This window comes from Peromyscus leucopus, chromosome 2 (assembly GCF_004664715.2).
Source record: "Peromyscus leucopus breed LL Stock chromosome 2, UCI_PerLeu_2.1, whole genome shotgun sequence".
NCBI lineage: Eukaryota > Metazoa > Chordata > Mammalia > Rodentia > Cricetidae > Peromyscus > Peromyscus leucopus.
In genome coordinates this window covers 23,016,699-23,041,510 of record NC_051064.1, presented here as the reverse complement: position 1 = coordinate 23,041,510, position 24,812 = coordinate 23,016,699, and positions in this window count along the sequence as shown.

Below are 24,812 nucleotides of genomic sequence, written 5' to 3'. Positions count from 1 at the left end.
CCAGCAATGGAGGAGTGTTCCCCTTCTTTAGCATAAGCTGTTACTTGTTTTTTTTTATCCTAGCCATTCTGACAGGTGTAAAATAGACTCTCAGAGTCTTTTTAATTTGCATTTTCTTGATGGTTAAAGATGTTGAACATTTCCTTAAGTGTTTCTCAGTCATTTGAGATTCCTCTGCTAAGAATTCTCTCTTTAGATTTGTACTCTGTTTTTTTAATTGGATTATTTCGTTTGTTGACATCTAGTTTCTTGAGTTTTTATATATTTTGGGAATCACCCCTCTGTCAGATGTGAGGTTGGTAAAGCTCTTTTTCCATTCTGTTAGTTGCTGTTTTGTACTATTGACAGTGTCCTTTGCCTTACAGAAACTTTTCAGTTTTATGAGGTCCCATTTATTAAAAGCTGATGATAGTGTCTGTGCTATTGGTGTCCTGTTCAGAAGGTTGTGTACTGTGCCATTGTATTCAAGGCTATTTCAGACTTTCTCTTCTATCAGGATCATTGTATCTGGATTTATGTTGAGATTTTTGATTCACTTGGACTTGAGTTTTGTGCAGGTTATCTATTTGCATTCTTCTAAGTGCCAACATTCAGTTATGCCAGCACCATTCATTGAAGATGCTTTCTTTTTTTCCATTGCATAACTTTGGCTTCTTTGTATAAAATTGGTTGTCCATAAGCTTGGAGATTTATGTCTGGGTCTTCAATTCAATTCTGTTGATCCAGCTGTTGTTTATGCCAATACTAAGCTGTTTTTATTACTTTAGTTCTGTAGTGAAGCTTAAAATCAGGGATGGTGATACCTCTAGGAGTTCCTTTATTGTATAGGATTGTTTTAGTTATCCTGAGTTTTTGTTTTTCTATATAAAGTTGAGTATTTTTTTAAAGTCTGTGAAGAATTGTATTAGGATTTCAATGGGGGTTGCATGAATCTGTAGATTGCTTTTGGTAAGACTGCCATTTTTACTATGCTAATCCTACCTATCCATGAGCATGGGAGATCTTTCCATCTTCTGATATCTTCTCCAATTTCTTTCTTCAAAGATTTGAAGTTCTCCTCATATAGGTCGTTCACTTGCTTGGTTAAAGTTACCCCAAAATTTTTATATTATTTGTGGCTATTGTGAAGGGTTTTGGTTGTTTCCTTGATTTTTTTCTTGACCCCCTTATCAATTGTATATAGAAGGGATTTTTTTTTAGTTAATCTTGTATCCAGCCACTTGACTAAAGGTGTTTATCACCTTAGGAGTTCCCTGGTAGAATTTTTGGGGTTGCTTATTTTTACTATCATATCATCTGCAAATAATGATATTTTGACTTCTTCATTTCTGATTTTTATTCCCTACATTTCCTTTAGTTGTCTTATTGCTCTAGCTAGAACTTCAAGTACTAAACTGAATCAATATGGAGAAAGTGGACAATCTTGACATGTTCCTGATTTTAGTGGAAATGCTTTGTTTCTGTCCATTTAATTTGATGTTGACAATAAGCTTGCTGTATATTTCCTTTATTATGTTTAGGTATGTCTGCTAGATCACTCTAAGACTTTTATCATGAAGGAATATTGGATTTTTTCAAAGGCTTTTTCAGCAATTAAAGAGATATTTAAGTGTTTTTTTTTTCCTTTCAGTTTGTTTATATGGTGGATTACATTGACAGGTTTTCACATGTTGAAACATCCCTGAATCTCTGGGTGAGGCCTACTTGATCATGGTGGATGATCTTTTTGATGTGATTTTGAATTTGGTTTGCCAGTATTTTTTTTTTTTTTTTGAGTATTTTTGCATCAATGTTCATGAGTGAAATTGGTCTGTGTTTCTCTTTCTTTTTTGAGTCTTTATCTGGCTTGGGTATCAGAGTGACTGTGGCCTCATAGAAAGACTTTAGCAATTTTCCTTCTGTTTCTATTTTGTGGAATAATTTGAGGAGTATTGGCATTAACTCTGAAAGTCTGGTAGCAGAATCAACAGAAAGCCTAAAAACTCAAGGAAACTGAACAACTCTCTACTGAGTCACCACTGGGTCAAGGAAGAAATAAAGACATTAAAGACCTCCTAAAATTCAATGAAAATGAATGCACAACATATCCAAACTTATGGGACACAATGAGAGCAGTGCTAAGAGGCAAGTTCAGAGCACTAAGCACCTTCGTGAAGAATTGTGAGAAATCTTATACTAATGACTTAACAGCACACCTGAAATCTCTAGAACAAAAAGAAGCAAACATACCCAAGAGGATTAGATATCAGGAAATAATCAAAGTGAGGGCTGAAATTAATAAAATAGAAAACAAAGAAAAAAATACAAAGAATCAATAAAACAAAGATAGGTTCTAGAACATCAACAAAATAGATAAACCCTTGTCCAAACTAATTAAAAGACACAAAGAGAATATCCAAATAAACAAAATCAAAAACAAAAAGGAAGACTTAGCAACAGACTTTTCTAAGGAAATCCATAGAATCATTAGGTCATACTTCAAAAACCGGTACTCCACAGAATTGGAAAATCTAAAAAAAAAAAGACAAATTTCTTAATAGCTACCACTTACCAAAGTTAAATCAAAATCAGATAAACAATTTAAATATATGTATAATCCCTAAGGAAATAGAAACATCCATTAAAATCTCCCAACCAAAAAAAGGGGGAACAGAAGGTTTTAATGCAGAATTCATTTATACTTTTCAAGGAATAAGTCCATCATATCCCAATCGCCAAATAAATACGTATAATGCTAAGCACTTTCTTATCTTTTCGGTGTTTCAGAGACTCTAGGTCTTTGGTGAGTCTTTTGTTTGTAACCTCACTTTAACTGAGGTTCAACAAAGAAGAGAAATGCTATTTTGTTATTCCCCCAGGGAGCTCCAAGTTTGTGCTCTCCTCTAAGCCTCTGTGGGCAGGTGGAAGGTGAAGCTCCTTATAACTTTTAGAGAAATGTAGAATTTTGGAGGCCGTGAGAAGCACTGTCCTCCTTACCCCAAAGTAATGGTAATGGTGAAGGGTAATTCTAGATTACGCATATTATTTTCATCAAAACCATTGGTTGCAGGCTCCTCACTACCACCAAGCAGAGGTGAAGAAACTATTTCTACACTTAGTCTGTAACCATCACAGGGGGATCTTTAGCTCCTCCTTATAGACTAATGTGTATAGATGCCCAGGACATGCCCTAGTTTGTGTATGCAAAGGCTAGGCACAGTTTTTCTATGGTGTTTGTTTGGAATCAAATAATTATTTTCTTTGCCTGGTTACATACCAGATGCCTGGTCCATTGGGTGTAAAAAGCAGACTTATTTTAGGGATTTGTTTTCACCTGTTCCCACTGGAATTATTCACCTGTTGGCTTCTCCAGGCCACAACATGGTGTGTGCAAATTGGAAGTGGAGTTAGGGAACTCCCATCATTTTGTTCATTGGGTTCTAACTCCTGCCTTCTTCTTGGTATTGATCAGCATCTCTGTATGTTTTCTTTAATATGATACCCAGTATCTGTAGCTACATTTAGTAGAAGAGCGTGATATGGATATTTGTTCCATCTGTTATGCTCAATGTCCTCAACTCAGCAAGTAACTGTTCTCACTAAAAGGCTAATAGTCCTAATCAAGTTTCTTTTCTCAGGATACATTTCTTCATTTGCTGCAATCAAACACAATTTAATTAACTCTACATTGGTTTTCCTTCCTTCGCTAACAAAGGAGCTACTCAGAAACTTTTATTTAAGCTTCATTTAAATTATTTTAAAAGTTTAAAATAAATATTTCTTTGATGGAATATATTTAAAGATTCTTAGTTTTTTTTTCTGAAATTTGTTTTCTTTGAGAGTAATGAGTAACTGACAAGGTAATGTCATTGCACATTGCATTATTTGAGGAGAGTTACCATGTTTCTATGTAACTAACACAATGCTTTGCTATATGATTTGTTAACAAAATAGTTTATACTCCTCTGAGCCTTAAAAGCATGCATTTAAAGCTGACTTTCCTTGTTTTGACAAGGTAAGCATACATGTTAGTGATAATAACTAAGTGATTAAAAGCCAACATACAGTACAAAATATGCCATTCAGAATGATGTCAAATTTTAACAAGTTGTTGTGGTTTGTAAATTTGTCATAAGCAAAGCACTCTGACAAACAATATATCATGCTTGTTTAGGTTGCCAAGCACTGCAACTATGTATGAAAGTAACTGTAGCTCATAAGATCAGATGAATGAAGCTGTGTTCCAATAAAACTTTTTTGCAAACACGAGAATCTTAGCTAAAGAAACTAGACACAAAAGATAGACTTTTATGAATTCCAAACTAAAAGTCATGAACATGCAAAATTAATCAACATGGATTAAAAATTACTGCAGTAGTTTCCTCCAGGCCACAGAAGAAAAAGGACTGACTAAAAAGTTACCTGCCTCAACTTTCTTGTGTAATTGTCTGTACCTCAGTTTGGAAGTTGTTTTCATAACTTGTTGCACCTTGTCCAAACACCAAACTGTGTCCTTAGAGCTGTATATTTCATAATAAAACATTAGGAAAATGATAGAATATTTTATTAGCATTAGCACAAATGAGATGATTCAAATATAGCATGCATATTAAATTAATATTGAAAAAAATGTTAAATTTCTTGAATTTGATGGCCATGATGTGGCTATATAGGAAAAAGTCTGTTGCATGACTTTTCCTGGGTGGAAAGAACACATGTTCAACCTAGGTAGAGCACTAACAGAGCAAAGAAGTGATTCTGCCCATCTAGCTTGGTCAACCAATGAGTTTATTGCAGTGACTTATAGGGGCATCTGTGGCTTAAAGATGACTGCGTCAGTGGGAAGATCAACCCCACGATGGGTAATGAATGGTTCATGGTGGCTTCATTCCTGGGGCTCCATGATTGTCCTAGTTTTGCTTCTGTCACTGTGATCAAATACCCTTACAAATGCATCTTACAGAGAGAGTTTGTTTTAGTTTATAACTCTAGGTCACAGCCCATTAGAGTGGGAAGTCAAGATAACAAGCACTTGAAACAGCTATTCACATCACATCCACAGTTGGGAACAGAGAGAAATGAACATACACACATGTTTCCCTGCATTCTCTATTATTATATAGTTCAGGGCCCAAAATCTGTGATGGTGCTACTCACTTTCAGGCTGAGTCCTTCCATATCAATTAAGACAATCAGACAATTCCCCATGCACATACCCACACGCCACTCTAATCTAGATTATTCCTCTTTAAGATTCCCTCCCTTGGTGATTCTACATTAAGTCAGGTTGACAATGAAAAGTCACCACCAACTCCCCAACTTACCATCAGCGCCACTTAAGACTCTCTCCCAAGCAATGGTTTGCTTCTTTTATAAACTTGGAGAAGAACTGTGAATCTTGTAACTTTCATGAGGTTCCTGAGCCCTGTAAGTTTTGTTAGCCTCCTGGGTCTTATGAATCCACCCTATCCCTCCAGATCAATAGTTTCAATTTGAGGGAAATAACTATTCATTCATATATTCATAATATTCATTTTCAAAATAATAAGTCATTCTTAGATAAATTTGAATATTGAAGAGTAAAGTGCTGTACTGCATACAACTATCTTTCAAATGATTTTGAAAATGAATCTCTCTCTCTCTCTCTCTCTGTGTGTGTGTGTGTGTGTGTGTGTGTGTGTGTGTGTGTGTATACTAGGGCTGAGTGGAGGGCATAATGAAATACTGATTGAACAAGTCATTAATTATTGAATCTTGGGAAGTTATTTTTATTTTTCTGCATTTTTCTGTAAGTTTAAAATTTTCCAAATTAAATATTCAGAAAAAATTCATCAAATTCAAATTATTTGGAGTAAATTGATTTAATGCAATGAGCTAGGTAACTGGCTTTAAAATACATTTGCAAGTGGCCACTGGAGCCATAAGCCCACCCTGCACCAATTGGGAAGAGGTTTCCGCCATGTGAAGAGAATAATAAGCACCATCTTCGAGGCTAAAACAGAGCCCCCGGATGACATCAAACCTGATAATGCCTTGACCTTGGTCTTAAAGCTTCCAGAATGATAAAAACCATTTTTTTTTGTTTTATATATATATGTGTGTGTGTGTGTGTGTGTGTGTGTGTGTGTGTGTGTGTGTGTACATTTTCCATGTGAATACAGATGCTTACAAAGGTCCAAGAATGCCTTGGAACCCTGGAGCTGGAGTTATAGTGGTTTGAGCTGCCCAACATGGGTGCTCAGAACCAAACTCAAATCTTCCAGGAAAACAACACACATTCTTAAACACTGAGCTATCTCTCTATCCCCAATTTCTATCCTTTATAAGTTACCCAGTCTCAAATATTTTGTTACAATTGAATAAAGGAAGGGAGGGAGGGAGAGAAGGAGGGGAAAAGGAAGGAGGAGAGCAAGAAAGGATACATGGTTGGTGGGAGGGTCATTAGGTAAACACTAGAAAAACATCTCAGATAAATATAGTCAAAGTCCTGAAATAGGCTAGTAGGAAGTAATCGATTTGCAAATGGTATAATCTTATAAAATTTTGTAAATCAGTAGTTTAGGAGTATTCTAGAACAAAAGCCTTTGTGAAAATTTCAGATATGTCAGTGAATAGTGATTCTAATAGCATGTATTGAGGAGAACCTCAACAGCATGCAGTTATTTGTGGGCACTGCTCCTCTGCATGAAGGGGACGAGCAGATTCATATGTGCTGAGGGTAATTGGACTGAAGGGTAGGTAAGGATGAATGGTCATTGTAATGAGAAGCAGAGGATGTTTCCACAGCACAGCATCTGGAGACAAGGATGTGCAATTTGGCCTTTCCACTTGCCAGCTCTCAGTTTTGGCATCCCAGTGTTCAGCATTTTAGTTTAATTTTCTTATAATGGATCTTTTGCAATGTTTCATCAATAAAAAACCAGCGACACTCTCTAGGTGTCATAATTTTCTTCAGAAATAAATGTAACAAAGGACATTGATTTTTTTCTGTTTATAAAAAACACATTTGCAGATGCTGGTGAATGATGAGAGGAGGATCTTGGAGAAGTGCGAGAGGCTCACCTGTACATCAGTCTTTTTTTTGGGGGGGGGGCGGGTTTCGAGACAGGGTTTCTCTGTGAAGTTTTGGTGCCTGTCCTAGATCTCACTCTGTAGACCAGGCTGGCCTCAAACTCACAGAGATCCACCTGGCTCTGCCTCCCAAGTGCTGGGATTAAAGGCATGCACCACCACTGCCCAGCTTTACATTAGTCTTCTTAAGAAGTTTAAAGATGAGAAAATTATACCACCTCTGGTCCAAACACAAAGAGCTAGAGAAGTAGCCATATCAACAGTAAGTTACATGGACCAAAAAAAAAAAAAATTATAACAATAGAGCTGTGCAATTAATACATACATAGTTTGAAAGCATGATTGGCTTCCAGACTATAGAACTACCAGTCCTAAACAATGTCTATTACTAAATCCTAAAACAAAATACAGTGTCATCTGAATCTCTATTACTAAATCCCAAAACAAAATACAACGGCATCCAAATCCATATTGGCCCCATAATTGATATCTTTGCTTTGAACTCCAGTCGAGGCTGTATTGGGAAAACCAGACACTCAACGAGAACATGCACATCCTGTGGTTTTACTTCTAAAGGTGACCACACGATATGGGATGTTCACTTTAGATTTAGTCATGTAAATACATTTCCTTATTGTTGTACTGGTCTACCATATATCTAGGATACCACATTTTTTCTTTCATCTCCATGGCTTCAAGAAGTTCCTTTAGATCATGGACCACTCCATATATATTTTTGTATCTTCAAGGGATTTTCATATGTCAGACCTTTAAAAAATACTTTGTGATTAGTTAGAAATTATAACATTACTTTTGTGACTTTGTGGAATATTTGTCAACAACCATGTCTTTTTATAAAAACAGAATTCCAAATTAGACATCAAAATGCCCAACAATCCAATTAAGAAATGGGCTATAGAACTAAAGAGAGAATTCTCAACAGAGAAAATTCAAATGGCTGAAAGACATTTAAGGAATTGCTCAACATCCCTAATTATCAGGGAAATGCAAATCAAAACAACTCTGAGATACCACCTTATGCCTGTCAGAATGGCTAAGATCAAAAACACTGAAGACACCTTATGCTAGACAGGATGTGGAGCAAGGGGAACTCTCCTCCACTGCTGGTGGGAATGCAAGCTTTTACAACCACTTTGAAAATCAATATGGCACTTTCTTAGAATCAATATACCCCAAGATCCAGCTATACCCATCTTGGGCATATACCCAAGGAATGCTCAATCATGCCACAAGGGCATTTGCTCAGCTATGTTCATATCAGAGTTGTTTGTAATAGCCAAAACCAGGAAAAAACCTAGATGCCCTTCAACTGAAGAATGGATAAATAAAATGTGGTACATATACACAATGGAATACTAATCAGAAGAGAAAAACAATAACATCATGAGGTTTGCAGGCAAATGGATGGATCTAGAAAAAATCATCCTGAGTGAGGTAACCCAGACTCAGAAAGACAAACATGGTATGTACTCACTCATAGGAGGATACTAGATGTGGAACAAGGATGACTGGACTGCTACTCATATCACCAGGGAGGCTACCTGGAAAACAGGACCCCAAGAAAGACACAGGGATCGCCCATTGACAGAGAAATGGATGAGGTCTACATGAACAGCCTGGACATGAGTGGGGGCAATGAAGGCCGAGGGCCGAGGGAAAGAGAGCTTGGGGGAGCCGGAGATCCCAAATGGATCAAAAACAGAGAGGGAGATCAAGGAATAGGAGACCATGGTAAATGAAGATGTGTAGCTAGAGTTTTTCTGCCTTGCCCACAGTCAGGACAAATCTCTGTGACCCACCAGTCCCACAGCCACTCAGACCCAACCAAGTAAACACAGAGACTTATATTGCTTACAAACTGTATGGCTGTGGCAGGCTTCTTGCTAACTGTTCTTATATCTTAAATTAACCCATTTCTATAAATCTATACCTTGCCACGTGGCTGGTGGCTTACCAGTGTCTTTACATGCTGCTTATCCTGGCGGTGGCTGCAGTGTCTCTCCCTCCTTCTTCCTGTTTCCCCAATTCTCCTCTCTCTATGTCCCGCCTATACTTCCTGCCTGGTCACTGGCCATCAGTGTTTCATTTATATAGAGTGATATCCACAGCAAAGACCACATGAGAATAGGAAGAAGCAAAGTGCTAGAGAGGCCCACAGAAATCCACAAAGATACCCTCACAATAGACTGCTGGCAATGGTCGAGAGACAGCCCGAACTGACCTACTCTGGTGATAGGATGGCCAAATACCCTAATTGTCATGCTAGAAATCCCATCCAATGACTGAGGGAACTGGGTGCAGAGATCCATGGCTAGGCCTCAGGTGGAGCTCCCGGAGTCCAATTGTCGAGAAAGAGGAGGGTTTATATGAGACCAAGGTTGGATAAAGCACAGGGACAAATAGCCAAACAAATAGAAACACATGAACTATGAACCAATGGCTGAGGGGCCCCCAACTGGATTAGGCCCTCTGAATAAGTGAGAGTTGATTGGCTTGATCTGTTTGGGAGGCATTCAGGCAGTAGGACCAGGTCCTGTGCTCAGTGCATGAGTTGGCTGTTTGAAACCTGGGGCTTATGCAGGGATGCTTGGCTCAGCCTTGTAGGAGGGGACTGGACCTGCCTGGACTGAGTCTACCAGGTTGATCTCAATCCTCAGGGGAGTCTTTGCCCTGGAGGAGGTGGGAATGAGGGGTGGGCTGGGGGAGTAGGAGGGGGCCGGGAGGGGGTGAACAAGGGAATCCGTGGCTGATATATAGAACTAAATTATATTGTAAAATAAAATTAAATTAAATTTAAAAAAATTTGTCAATGAATAAAACTACAGAAAAGAACCTGAATTTTTATTATAAAATTATCTGTATTAAACAATAATATTTCAAAAAAATAAAGATAGGAATCAGATCAATTAGGAAAGAAAACATCACAGGCAAGATGCCATAATGTACTTTCTTTGCAGGGGCCTATGGTGAGACATTGATTTATTCTGTAGTTCAGGTTATCCTCAAACTCAGGGCAGTTCTCCTTCCTCAGCTTCCCAGTTGCTGGGAATTTAGTCATGAACCACTGCACACAGTCCATAATTTAAAAAAATACAATATACTACAATAAAATTTATCTTTGCAATAAATAAAGTAAATAGAAGTATTCATCACCAGAAACAAGAAACAAAAATGTCAATGAAATGGGAATTAGTTCAAGAATGATGAGGTGGAGCCTTTTGGAGACCACACAAAGGTAAAGCTGACCTCTGAGGAATTTCCTTCTACCACCAGATATTCAGCCTGCTGCTGACTCTTGTCTCAGGCTATTAGCTAGTACTCTGTTGCTGTTTTTACAGGCTGGTAGTGATTGTCTATTATACAAACGCACGCATTAGTGATAAAATTTCCAGAAACAAAAATATTAAGTTCAGAATCTACTTCATCAATTAAAGAGTAATAACCCCTTTATCATGACTTGAAATTCAAATATTTCCTCACTTCCTGTTCTTTCTTTATCATCACCCAAACAAAGTAACAAATATTTAAAAGTATAGGAGAACCCTATGCTTGGAGTTTCATGCAGTATTGAGGTATCTCATCCTTGGTAAATAACCCCATAATATAATTACTATAGTGAAAATGTCCAGGAGAATATGAGGTGAAAAGAAGCCCAGGCCACTGTGTGAGGACCTACTCTCTGAGAAACAACCAAAGGTGTAACCAATACAGCTCTCATTGCTACTCCTTCCTCCACACAGAACACTACACACAACCTGTTGACCGTGGCCAAATGCCACACATTTGGCTTTCAAGGCCCCTCTCAATATCTGAGTCAAGTTAACTATTCCCTCCCATTTTCATGCCAACCACAATAAGGTCCCTCCTGCCTGTGAGTCATCATCTTTTACCCAGGATCTGGGAATAAAGACTCTTTTAGGTTGTTGTTTCCAGGCCTAATTGAAGGAAGAAGAGGCCACACATGTAGATCAAAAGTTAGGTTTAAAGATACTTTACTAGAAGAGATATGGGTCTGCAGATGGTTGAAATAGGCACTAGGAATGGCTTTTTGGAAGTTATATAGAGTCCCTGGTTCTGTCTCTATATGTACTTCCTAATCTACCATGATGTGAACAATACTGCCATTTACTTCTACAATCATGACTGCAGCCATGATATGGGCTCAAGATTTCTTGCAATAGAAGACTGAAACACTTTGAAACAATGAGCCAAATGAATCTTCCCTCCTTTGTCTCTGCCATCCTTTATAGTCACAGAGATGTGAAAGTAACACAGGATAGAGGCCACACATTATGATGTGAATAAGAAGGCAAGAGTCAGAGAGCATGTAGGCTCAGCCACTGGTAGTTGAGACTTTAGGCATTTTTTATTATTTCCTTGAAGATAAATTTCCTTTATTTGTGAAGCAGAAATTAGATGTCATCCAAATATTATCTAAATTATTCATTACCATTCCTGTGAGTATTAAAAGGCATCCATATGAAATATCCCTACTAACACTGTATAGTGTGTGGCTGACACTGTGGAATTGTCACCCACTAGTAAGCCATTGTTAGGGCTGTGGATATTGGAGCCAAGTGTGAATACAGCCACTTTCATAATGTAACAGTATGTATCACAAGTGAATGATGGGAACATGGAAGTATTAGACAAGGACAGTATTTAGAAGATAGTAGTACAAGATGGCGTCCAGGTAGTGAATAACATAAAAACAGGCAGGTTTGATAGTTTGCATGTACTTGCGTGCCATACTTGCATGAGATTTGGTTCCAGATAAAACAATGTGGTAAATATAAGACTTTAAGCAAGTGTTTCCTAGTTAGCTTCAGCTATCACTTGACCAATACTAGAGGCATCTTAGGGAATCTCAGTGAAAGACTGCCTGGATTGCACTAGCCTGTGGCCATGTCTGTGAGAGAGAATCTTGATTGATTATTAATGGATAATTGGTGATAGTTCAGTCTAATGTCAAAGGACCATCCCTAGGCAATTATATCTAGGTGCATAAGAAAGTTAGCTGAGCTTGAATGAATGAGTTATCCAGAGAGTAAATCAATAGGTACAATTCTATGGTTCCTGCTTGAGTTCCAGCTGTAACTTCCCTCAATGATGCTGTGATCTGAAAGAATAAACCAAATAAATATTTTGCTCTCCAAGTTGGTTTTGGTCCTAGTGTTCTATTAGAAACTAATACAAAGTTATAGTTTGAAGAAAGGTCATCATGCCTACTCATCTGAACCCATGACACATAACTGTCTGTCAGCATTTTTACTCCACAATAGGAGGAAACCATTTCTAATCTTGTAATACAATGAAGCAAGCTGTGAGACACAAATAAAAAGCTCTTTTTTAAAATAATAATTCAATAACTAAAAATAAATTGCTTCTTAAAGTCATTTTAGTAAGCAGTGATTTGGGTTAAGAATGTAGCTCTGTTTGTAGTATTTGCAACAACACCTAATATGACCATAGTGACATACACGGCAGTCCTATCACTCAACAGGTTGATGCAAGAGGATCAGCAATCCACAGCCAGTCTTGGCTGACTACTGATTTATGGGACAACCTACGTTACATGAGCTCCTATATTTAAATAAACAAGTTAGCAGTGGTTTATTTCACAAAATAAGTGGGAGGTGAACTTTTTCTATTACAAGGCATTACTATTTAATTGTTATCTTTAGAAAAACAAATTTGTTCAAAAAGCAAAGCTTATAAAATAACTCATTCTCTCTCTCAATGCAGATAACTACTGATAACTCCTAGTAAATGTAAGCCACCAAATTGATATTGCATTTGAAATTTATTCAATATCAGATTCTTAGAACACAAAGTGCCTGCCCATGGAGACTTCAAAGATTTTGGTCCTACCTTTCTCCTTCTATTAGTTACTTTTCTCATCTCTATGGGGGAAATACCTAATAGAGGAATTTAATGAAAGGAAGGATTGTGTTTGAATCATGTGTTAGATTATAGCCATAGTGGAAAGGGGACTCTTCATTTTTGTATTTTTTCAGTAATGTAAATAGCACCTATTTACATCTATTTTAAATTCTCTGTGAGGAAACATTCATGTTCCTTGGGATGTGAAATCACTCAGAAGGCCATGGCTTCACCTTATTCTGAACTCCTAACTATGGGTAAATTTATGAAATTTAGCAATTCCACTATCATATTTTATAAATTAAGAGCTGGCTTAACTCATTTATAGTTCCAATATTGTTTGTTCCATACTAAGCAAAAATGTCTTGATTGTTCCCAATTAGGTTTCTAATGTATATTTAAATTAATGAACTAAAATTTGGTAAAAACTCACAGGACAAATCTTTGCTTTTACTTCATGTCAAGTATTTGCTAAGGATGTTTTTCATTGACTTCAAAAATATGTGTACATGGGTTCATTGGGTAAAAGTGTTCTTTTTTTTTTTTTAAATCATCTAGTTATGAGAATATCATCCTGTGTGCTGTGAATGATTTGGTTGATAAATAAATGCTAATTGGCCAGTAGCGAGGCAGGAAGTATAGTATAGGCAGGATAAGCAGAGAGGAGAATTCTGGGAACAGGAAGGCTGAGTCAGGAGTCTCTAGTCAGACACAGAAGAAGCAAGATGTGAAGACAAAACTGAGAAAAGATAGCAAGCCATGTGGCTAAACATAGATAAGAATTATGGGTTAGTTTAAATGTAAGAGTTAGTCAGTGGTAGGCCTGAGCTAATGGTCAAGTAGTTTTAATTAATATAAGTCTCTGTGTGTTTACTTGGGTCTGAGTGGCTGCAGGACTGGCGGCTGAGAGAGATTTGTCCTGAATGAGGACAGGGCAGGACCACGAAAACTTCAGCTACAATCTAGTGCCTTTTTCTACTGTGTACTGAATGAACATAAATTTCCTTTTCAATGGCCCCACACTCAGGTGGAAATTTACACAAAAATAATGGAAATCAATTATTCTGACAGTGATTAGAAAAACTGGGTTTACAAAAAGTGTTTCTAGTTTCTGAGATTGAAAACTATGGATGACATATAATGAGGAGAGCCTCAAGTGGATTTAAGTCTAAAGACACGGAGGATTTAAATGGGTTTCAGCTGAAGCCTAGACAAAAGGCAAGTAGAACTTTAATCACTAAATGAGGATTTCCAGATATTTGCAAAATGAGTGCCATGAGCAATGATGAATCAGTCTTTACATTGCTTCATAAGTAAAAGTCTTCAAATAAACCTATAAGCCTAATTTTTAAATCTTAGTATATTGGTGTATATGCAGTAATTCCAAATAAATGTCCTAAACAAAATTTCATATTGGTTTATGATTTACCAGTTGCCCATTTCATCAGGCTGTTTTATGACCTTGGAGCAGGAAAATCATAGATGCTGGCTGAGATGCACAGTTCAAACAAGATTCTGCACTCTCATTCTACAGAAGTTAAATTAAGGCAGATGCTACAGTGTCAAACACATATTTCCATAATACCAATCAGCATGAATCTAGCATATTCTAACACCATTAATGTGGTCCAAAACCCTTCAGGAAAGAAAAAGAAAAACATTTTTCTTGCTATGCCCCACTTTCCTAATAGAAGAATACCAGTTTATGCTAAAATTTAGTACATCACATTAGTTTTGAGACCAAACACTTTTATGATACTAAAGATATGATTATAAATAAATTCGTCAACAAATGAGGCATAGTTTTGCACACTCACTATAGAAAATAATAATAGCCAATAATATGTATTCAGGACCTGTTATTACTTAGACCAACATGAATTTATACCCTCCAAAACATGATTCTCTCTATATCCTATTTTCATGTAGAAATACACCTTGTGCCTAAAATTCAATCCATACATGATTTTAAATTGGTAACTGTGTTATTAAAAAGTAAAAAAATAAATAAATAAAACTAGGAAAAATAAGTTTAGTAGAGGCAAATATTATAATTCTATATAGTCAGCATTAAAAATTATTTATGAAATGTTATATTCTGTTTTCGAGCAGTCTTTTAAATCTGCTCTGTATTTCACCATTACAATTCATTCTTGTTTGTACAAACAAATGTTAAAATCAGGAATATGTAATAAGAACACATTGGCCCGTACCAGTGTTGGCTTCTTGACTAATAGGTTTCTTGTAAAGCTGCTTTATTTAGTCCACTATTTCCAGAAAAGATATGCTCACAAACACCTTGAATTGTGATGGAAAAAGTAGACATCAAGTCATTTTTCAAGGTCCCCCAACTGGGTCACTGCAAACTCAAGCTATGACCTCAGGAGCTGACTTCAAACTCTCTGTTAATAAGCTAACCTCAAAGCATGTGAAGAGGGGCTGCCATGCTAGAATAGATGGTAGGTTATGTAGGATCACAGGCAAGCCAGAATCCAGGTACCTGACTCCTCAAAGAGCTGTAATGAGTTCTGATCTTCTTACAAGGATACCAGCCAGGAGAAGATTTGAGAGCCAGGGAGTTCTGATCTGACAAATAAAGTCCACCTTAAAAGAAACCAGCTGACTGCTCCCCCCAGATCTCTAGGCATCCCCCCCACAGTTGACACCACAGTCAACCCTGATTGTCCTGTCATTGCTGGGAAACAGCTCAGGGAAACCACATTAGTTGAGACATGATAGTTTTGGGATCAAATCACAGCCCCTACTCTTGGACTAAGAAACCTAAAGGCTGGCTTCATGAACCTTCTGAGTCTCAGGTTGTTGTTTTTTTTTTTTTGGGGGGGGGCTTGTTTTGGTTTTGGTTTTCCATTCTAAAAGGGGCTTTTGATAGAATCTTCATTAGTTTACTTGATTACGTGATTGATTTTTGAAATAAGGGGCCTCAGTTTGTAGCCCACATTGGCCTCAAAGTCACAGTCTCACTTCTTCAATCATGCCCAGCTCTAAAATAAACTTTTCAAAGGTTGGTTGTATATGTCAGATTTCTACATAGATCTTAAAATGCAGTAGGTGTTGAGAGCTACAACATTGTTCTCTGGGAAAATTTGTGTTTTAGGCTAATAAGCTTGGAATGGAATTTCAATTCAAACATTCTGTTCTAAAGTTGTTAATCCAGAATATATGTTATCCTAGACCTTCAGGTACATAGTCATATGTACACAAAAAGTATTTTATTTGCATACATATAACTACACATGGAATTTTATTATTGTCTAAATGCTTATGAGCTGTCAAATAATAACTCTAGGGTAGAATTAAATACAGCTGGGAAAGGGGCACAGGCAGTAGTGGCAGAAATATAAGGTAATGATCCAAAGACACTGCTCACTCCTCACTCTGTGAGGAATATATGTAGTGCTGACATTGTTGAGGGTCTTTTAAAGGTGATCACAGCTTCTCTGAAGATGATGGCGATGGCTGCTGTGTCAAATGATAGCATTTCAGAGCGCATCCGTATAATGTATATTGCTGATCAATAAGAAAGCAACAAACTGTTAAAACATAATGTATATATGTATATATGGAGATATTTTATTTGTACTGAAATGTGATTTTATTTGTATGTTAATAAATAAAGTTGTTTGGGGATCAGAGCTAATAGCAAGCCATAGCAGAAGTCTGGCAGTGGTAGCACATGCCCTTAATCCTGATCACATGACAGGCAGATCTCTGTGTGTTCAAGGATACCACCAGCATGGAGACACACGCCTTTAATCTCAATACCAACCATGGAAGATCTGGAGGTCTGTATAGATGGGCAGTGACGAGGAGGTCATGTGGTTGGGTTTACAACCAATGAGAAGGCAGAACAGAAAGTCTATAAGAAGACAGACACACAGGAAGTAGTTCTCTTGCTGAGGAGGACAGCAGTGGCACTGAAGGGTAAGGTTTTTAGCTCTTAGCTATTGCTCTGATCTCTTGGGCTTTTAACCCTGCAATTGGCTCTGTGTTTCTTATTTAGTAAGATTGTTCATCTACATGTATATGCCTATATTTATAGTTTAAACAAACTTACTCCATTTGGCATGATAATGATCCCTCCAAGATCTATAAACTATCTAGCAAAATCCCCCAATTCAGGCATGAGAAACTTTCTTTCTAGTTGATGTTTGGTGGAGTCAAAGCAACTCCCAAAATAATAAGCTTTTGCTATTACCCCTGGTCGCCTCCCAGAATTGAAGGTAAGTTCTTATTTATAAAGATATAATGCATTTCATACACAAAACTTGAAGGAATAAAGCTGGATCTAACCCAAAAGCCTCATCTCTGAGGACTAGCTTTCTTAGTAACATAAAATACTGTTCAAACTTCCAATGGAGAAAAGTATGCAATAACCCTACCCCTACCTGGATGTGATGTCTACAAGCTATAACAATTACCAGCATGACAAAATATTCTCAAATGTGTAACAGTAGACCTTACATCTTGGCAGTAACCAATAACTGTCTAATTGGCCAGGTGCAAGGTCTGCTCAATAGAAAGCAATCCATTCCTGTTATTATAAACATAGCCAACTTCTCGTGGCTGGTTAGGTCATGGACCCTAAGGAAAAAAAAACCTACTGCCACTACATTCCTAGAATAGCATGATCTCTACCTACATTCTCAATATTTATTCTTCTATTCACAGATAAGTGTAGCTCTCACCTCTCATCAAAGAAATTTCTCTTTGTGGAAGATGGAGATCATTGCAGAAAGCCACAACTGGTCAAAATGCAGAGAGCAACTGACAATGGGGTACCCATGACCAATTGATACATATTCAGCACAGCCGTTATACCTAAGGCTCAGAAAATATGGCAGAAGAGGGAGTAGAAAGATTATAAGAGACAGGACTAGGAAGTCCACTGAGAGACTGTGTCTTCAACGTATGACAGGGAAACTACATTCATGAACTCCCAACAATATGGCTTCCCAAACAGATCTGAACAGTGACCATACCAGCTGGCAAACCAACGACAATGAGCTCGTGGTGACCCACCCCTATCTGATAAGCTACAGACAATTAATGATGGCTGAGAAAGGGAAAATATCTCCCCCCTAATTAGCTGTCCAGTACTAATTCATCAGCCCTAAAAACATATACATGTAAGTAATACTATACAAAATCATCAGGTTGTATTTATATACTTATATGTTTGTATATTTGTAACAATAATTTTAAAAAAAGAAAGAAAGACTATGATTTTGAGAAGGAAATAGGAAGAGACAAAGAAGAGATTAGAGGAAGAGAAAAGAGGGAGAAAATGATGGAACTTCAGCACACATATATGAAAATAAAATAAAAATGAAAAATTATAAAGTAATGCTCTGTTGGTTACTTCAAAATAATAATTCCACTACTGGAGTATTGGGGCTATCTTTCCTGGGCTGACCATCATTGCAGTTCACAGGCTTCACAGCTGGGTAGGACCACTGATCGCTTCACCCTTGACAGACTTCAGAGTAGCTTCTGATACTGTAAGAGCTTGTCCTTGAGGATGCAGCTTCCAAATCATTTCCAGCCTGATCCCTCTAAATTCTGTGTCTGAAGTGTGTGGTATCTTCAGAAACAGGGTCTTAAATTTCAATTTTTGGGAGGCAACTAAGGGCAGTGACAGTAGTCAATATTGTTCTTGGAGTCTTGGACTCTCATGACCAACAACTTGAAAGGAGGTTTCTCATGCCTACCAATGGAGCTTTTGTTTGGTAGTCTATAGCTTGCAGGGGAAGCACAGCATGTTCTGCACTGGAGCTTTTGTTCGGTAGTCTGTGACTTTCAAGGGGAGCACTAGCATGCTGTGTGTTGTGACTAAGTTGTGTGTGTGTGTGTGTGTGTGTGTGTGTGTGTGTGTGTGTTTGTGTGTGTATGTACATATATATTACTTGTATTCTTAAACAATCTTATGAAATATTTCCCTACAGCTTTTTCATACACCTTTAGTATTATTTATCTCGACTTCCTTCCTCTTCCTCTGTATTACTCTCTCTTTTATTCTCCAGATATAGGCCCATCGTTCCATTTTTTACCTTTTTCCTTTTATAGTACCTGTGTCCCTGTAGGTAATCAACAGCACTCTAATTGGATTTAAAGCCTTCTCAATAGGAGAGAATTAATGACTGATACTGGAAATCTAACCAACTACCCACGGATGGATCTGTCATGGACTCTAGAGGAGGACCTCCTATTGCCATTATAATATTATAACCCCAAACCAATATAATGTCTGTTTTCTAGTACTTATCAGCAAATAAGGGTAGCTCTAACATCTTATCAAAGAAGTTCCTTTTTGCAAACAGGTGATGATATTACAGATATCCACAACTGGTTAAAATACAGAGGTCTGAGTTACTGCACCTATAATGCAAGCTTTACAACTAAGGCTCACAAAATGCAAAGAAAGAGGGATCCAGAGGACCAGGATGCCTGCTGCTAGATAGTATCTTCTAAACAAGAGAGAGAAACTATACTCATGACATCTCAACAATGTTGAGACTTGCATAATGACAACATCAATTGACATGCCAACATTGATAAAGGGAATTTTACAAGATCCCACTTCTAGATGGAGAGCTGCAGGCCATCAATAGCTGTGGAGAAAGGCAGAACAATTTTTCCAGAGACTACCACTTGTGGGGGCCCACAAAGGCTCCCTAGTAAGACCTTACTCAAGGTCAGGAAATCTGAGTTTGCTGCATAATGAGATGATTTGGCCACAGGTGTGGATACCAGGTGTTTTGAAGGATCTATACTTGGCTGTATGTTGTGCTTTGATCTTGAGAGGGGGAGGTCTTTTGCCTCTCTCTTTGGCAGTGTATAAAAATTTCATTAGAATAAATCTCAAGGTAACTGGGTATTGACCCAGGGCCCTCCCAGAGCTATCCTGTGTCTCTGTCTTTCTCGCTGCCTATGCCTATATTTCTATCTAATATGTCCTCATTCCTCTCTCCTCCCTGCAAGAATCCTTAAAAAGTTGGAGCTTGATTCCAACAACCATTAATTATCTAATTCCAAGTGGCCAGCCTAAACAATGTATATAACTGCAAAAATAAAAGGGCCCAGTAGAATATACATTTGTGTGTGTGTAAGTAATAATTATAGAAGAGGTCATGATCTTAAGAGGGTGGACATGGAAGGAGTTGAAGTTAGAGGGGAAGAGTGAGGAGTGGAAATTACATAAATACAGTATTAACACCTTGCCTTGTTCTTTAATCTTGTTATTTTAAATCTTAGGTAAATAGTTGTTGAAATTCATTTTATTTATTTTGTTTTGAGACAGTGTCTCAAGTTGGACCTAAACTCACAATCCTCCTGCCCCAGTCTCCTGGGTGCAGAAATTATAGGTGTATCCCACCATACTGAACTTATTCTTCATTGTAATATTCTTCATCTTGCAATAAAGAAAAACAGTTTTTATAAATCTTATTTGCCAATTACTTCTGCATACACAGCACTGCATATGACTCAGTAAAATAAACATAGCAGATAAATTACACCCAAAGATGCAAATAAAAAAACAAAAGCTAAGAGATCTGGGTCCTACTAAAAGGAATGTGACCTACAGCAGCTGTGGAACTATGATTTCCTTTTTTTTTATCATCTGTCATCTTAAGAATTAAGATTTACTCCCTCCATACTCCCCGATCCATAGAGTATTTAAAGCCTTCCTACACAATGTAGATAAAGAATTCAACTGTATGAAGATCAAAGGCATATCCTCATATTGAAAGAACTTTATCACTAGAAAAATATCAATAAGCAGAAGTGTTCCAATGAGAGACTATGTGACAAAATCAGCCACTGGAAGCTTGACAGAGCTCTCTCCTTTATCATGCTTGCCCACAGCAACTTCTCCCTATCGACTAGCTAGGAAGCAAGACAAAATGTGTTTTGGGAAATCAGAGTTGGAATGGGGAATATTTGAAAGGGCCAAAGTCATGCAACATGAGAAGAGTATGAAATTGAACCCTAACATTCCAGTTGGCAGCCTCCATCTCTGCTTTCACTGGAATGACAGAGATACCAGTAGTGACTTATGCATTTTGTGGCTTTTGTGAATACTGTGTTTCCTTGTCATTGTTGCTGTCAAAAGTTGTAGAGACAGAGACTGGTCTTCATTTCAGAATACCCTAAATTACACCAAATGACTTCAGCTGTGAATGGATACAATAAAAACAAGCAACGATAAATAAATTATTATATTTCTGGGTGGTTGAAGTGGTTCCAGCTGTTGGTCTAATTCTATCTATGTAGAAAACTGCTTTCATCAAACTGAGGCTAAATTGCTCAACTAGCTTGAATGAATGAAATTTTATTGGAGAGCATACAGAAAGTAGTTCATAACAATTAGGTCAGAGATGTAACAAAGTAAATAGGAAGAGAAATGATTTCTTTAAAGTGTACTTTGAACTGAAGGGGAAAGAGGTGTTCACCAATATTTAATTTCATATTAACTAAGGCTAAAAATTCACATCTTCAAAGTTTTATGGTATAATCTTGCTCAGTTCTCTAGTACTTTACCCCTGTTAGGTATTTGTGGAATGTATGTATTATAAAAGTCTTCATTCATTTGTTTTTCTCTGTCTACAAACATCACTCTGAAGGATATACAATACATCAACATTAACATGATCAATGATGTTCCTGGATTTATGAAATCATATTGACCCCTTTATTTCAATCAGAACAAACTTTGCTAGATGTCTGAGCCTTATATCACATCCTAGAGGAAAACAGATTAAAATTTTTGTCAAGTCTAGAAAATCAAAGGATAGAATGAAAGCTTGGGCAAGTTTGAGATTTTCTTTTTATTAATTTTTTTCACACAATATATTAATAATATATTAATTTTTCCTCCCTCAACTCCTCACAGATCCTTCCCATCTCCCTATGCACTCACATTTTTGTTTTCTCCCCCCTCAAAAAAAAAAAGCCAAAGCAAACAAAATACATGGAATCTCCTGGGCACTCATCTTGCCCTGGAATGTGGTTGATACACATAGTGACACTCTATTAGAGAAAATGGATTTTTCCCTTTCCCAGCACATTTCAATTGCAAATAGCATCTTAGTTAATAGTGGGAAACTCTACCACTATCCTGCTAAAGGAAAATACCAATAAAATGACCCTAATAACATTCTACTGTGCTCATAATCACTGCTTCACTCAACACTTGTCATAGCTGTTTCTTCTTTCAGAAGATGGGAATTAGCATAGAGACCACCAGCCAGCTGGACAATGTGCAGAGACTGAGAGACACTGAAGCCCTCCGTCCTAAATGGAATGTCTTCAACAAACCCTTCCTCTAAAGGGTCGACAGTCTATGCAGGAGAGGAAGCAGAGAGATTGTAGGAGCCAGAGGTGGTGGATGACTCCAAGAAAACAGTGTCTTCCAGACCCAACAGGACTGATGTCCATGTGATCTTTGACTGTGGCACAAGACACACCACCTGCACAGGATCAAACCAGCACTAAGAGGGAAAAGTGGACACAGGATCCCACACATACCAAAGTTCAAAAATTTCAAGATTCAACGTTAGAAAAGGACAGTTCATCCACTTCATTTTACAGATGATATGCTGGGAACCAGTGCAGCAAACCAAACCTCCCCATCCATGCTTGCAACCTGAGAAGAGGCCCTGGAACACACGTCTCCCTCAGTCACCACTGATAGTCTTGGATGTTACATCATGCTTTCCCATGAGCGTCCCTTCTTGACAGCCTGCCTCTACCTGCTGAACAACACCAACCTCAGTGTCCCTCAAATTTTTATTTATGAAACAGCAGCACCAAAGCCAGCCAGCTGTTTGCTGCCAAATTCTTGGGTCTACTTCTAGACCCAGTAAGCCAGATTCTGTTTGAGAATCTTTGCCCTCTATCAGGCCTTTTCCATTTTGACTTGTTATACCCCTGATTAGATCTTAAAAATAAAAAACTCAAATACAGAAGGGCATATGCACACAAAAAACAGAGGAGATTTTTTTAAGCCATACTTTAATTTGTTTGTATAATACTACAATTGACATTGTAAATAACACTATAATAGAATAATTTGAATATCATTTTAAACAAAAGAAAAGTGGAAAAATTCAGGTAACAAAACCCATTCCTGAGAAGAATTATTTTTAATAATGCCATATTCTAAATAAGTTGGTGTGATAAATGTATTGAGTTACTAGTCATGCCTAATTCTTATTGGACTATAGAGTTAAAAACAAAGCCCGACTTTTACAATCACTTCCTCAAAGGAATAGCACATGATGGATTCTTTGGGAATATAAAATGGTTCGTGCCATGTCAATACAATGAACTCGCATTTTTACCCTGGGAGTGCAAGGGGAAGAGACACCTGTGATGATTTGAAACAAGAAAACAGTAAACTTTATCTCCTTTTTCATGATCCATGACAAAAACAAAAGGATGAATGTAGTCTAGTTAATAGTGATGTGTCAGTAAGTGTCTTTACTGAGGGAAAGCAGAGGAGAACCATGGAAAATGCTTTGCACACATGATCATGCTTAGAGACGTGATACTCTCTATGATACTTGATTTCTATGACAAATCAAGTGCAGAAGTGACAAGTGTGCATGTGTCCTGAAAGGCAGCGAGGGGAACACTGAGTCGGAGTGCCGTTTGTGTAGGAGGTTCATTGAAGAGTCCTGAACACCAGAGACAGAAAGACAGACAGCAGCATGCCGGGGGTTCAGAGAAAGGCCTACATGGCAGAGTGAGGATCCCACAAACAATTTAGAGGAAGGGAGGGTTCTGTGCTGTGTTATTGACAGGTGGTCTGTAGCACAGGCTTGCACTCAGGCTGTCTCTGGTGCCTGATTGACAGGGCACACTGTTAGCCTGGAGCTTGTTTAACTATGAGGGTGAGGAGAGCAAGAATCTAAAAACAAGCTGATGGAAGAACACGAAGAAACAGCATGGCCTGCCTAACATATATGTTTTTGTACATGTACATGTGTACACATGAGTGTACATGTTGGTGGGCACATGTGTTTGTATCTCAATTTATGTATTTGTGTTAGCAAGAACCACAGTGGTTCTTCACTCTGCATCCAAACTTAGTCTCAGTGCCTAATTTCACCTCTCCACTATCTCCTATGAGAATATTTTCACTACCAATTTTGTCAGTTTTACAATGTGAGGCTCTGATTAAAAATCTTAGAGAAATTTAATAAATATGTGCTGATTAAAAGAATTTATATCAATGATTTGTACTCTAACTTCAAAAGTAGTTTTCATGTTTCTTCATGGATGGGTGGATATGTGGGAAAATGTTAGAGATGGAAGCTGACGTTTGACTCGGTTGAGCACTCACCTAGTCTAGAGTCCAAAGTGCAATTCCCAGCACCATAGAGTATCAGAGAAAACCAATAGGGTCTCTTAATAGAGAGCACACTGAATAAAGGCTGAAAGAGTGTATCACTTCACTTTTGAGACAGTTTGAGGAAGAACTTTTATCCAGAGTCCAAATGGTGCAACTTAAAAGTCCTATGAACCCACACAATTTATTAGACTAAAAACCATAAGAACAACAAGCCAATGCCAGCACTTGATACTTTCCAGATATATTGTTTAATTAAGAAATAGAATAATAAGGGAATTGTGAAAATGTTTTATTATAAATGACAAATTCAAGTCAAGGATGAATTCATGAGCACAGCCCCATACAAATTGATAGAAAGATTAAGGTATTTGAGCTTCTGCATGAAATTGTCTGTCCCTGTTCTATTTTTCATTTGTCTCAAGTCTAATGTGCCTTTTTATTGCAAGTTCATTTCACAAAGTATAGAACATTCCAGAAGAGAACA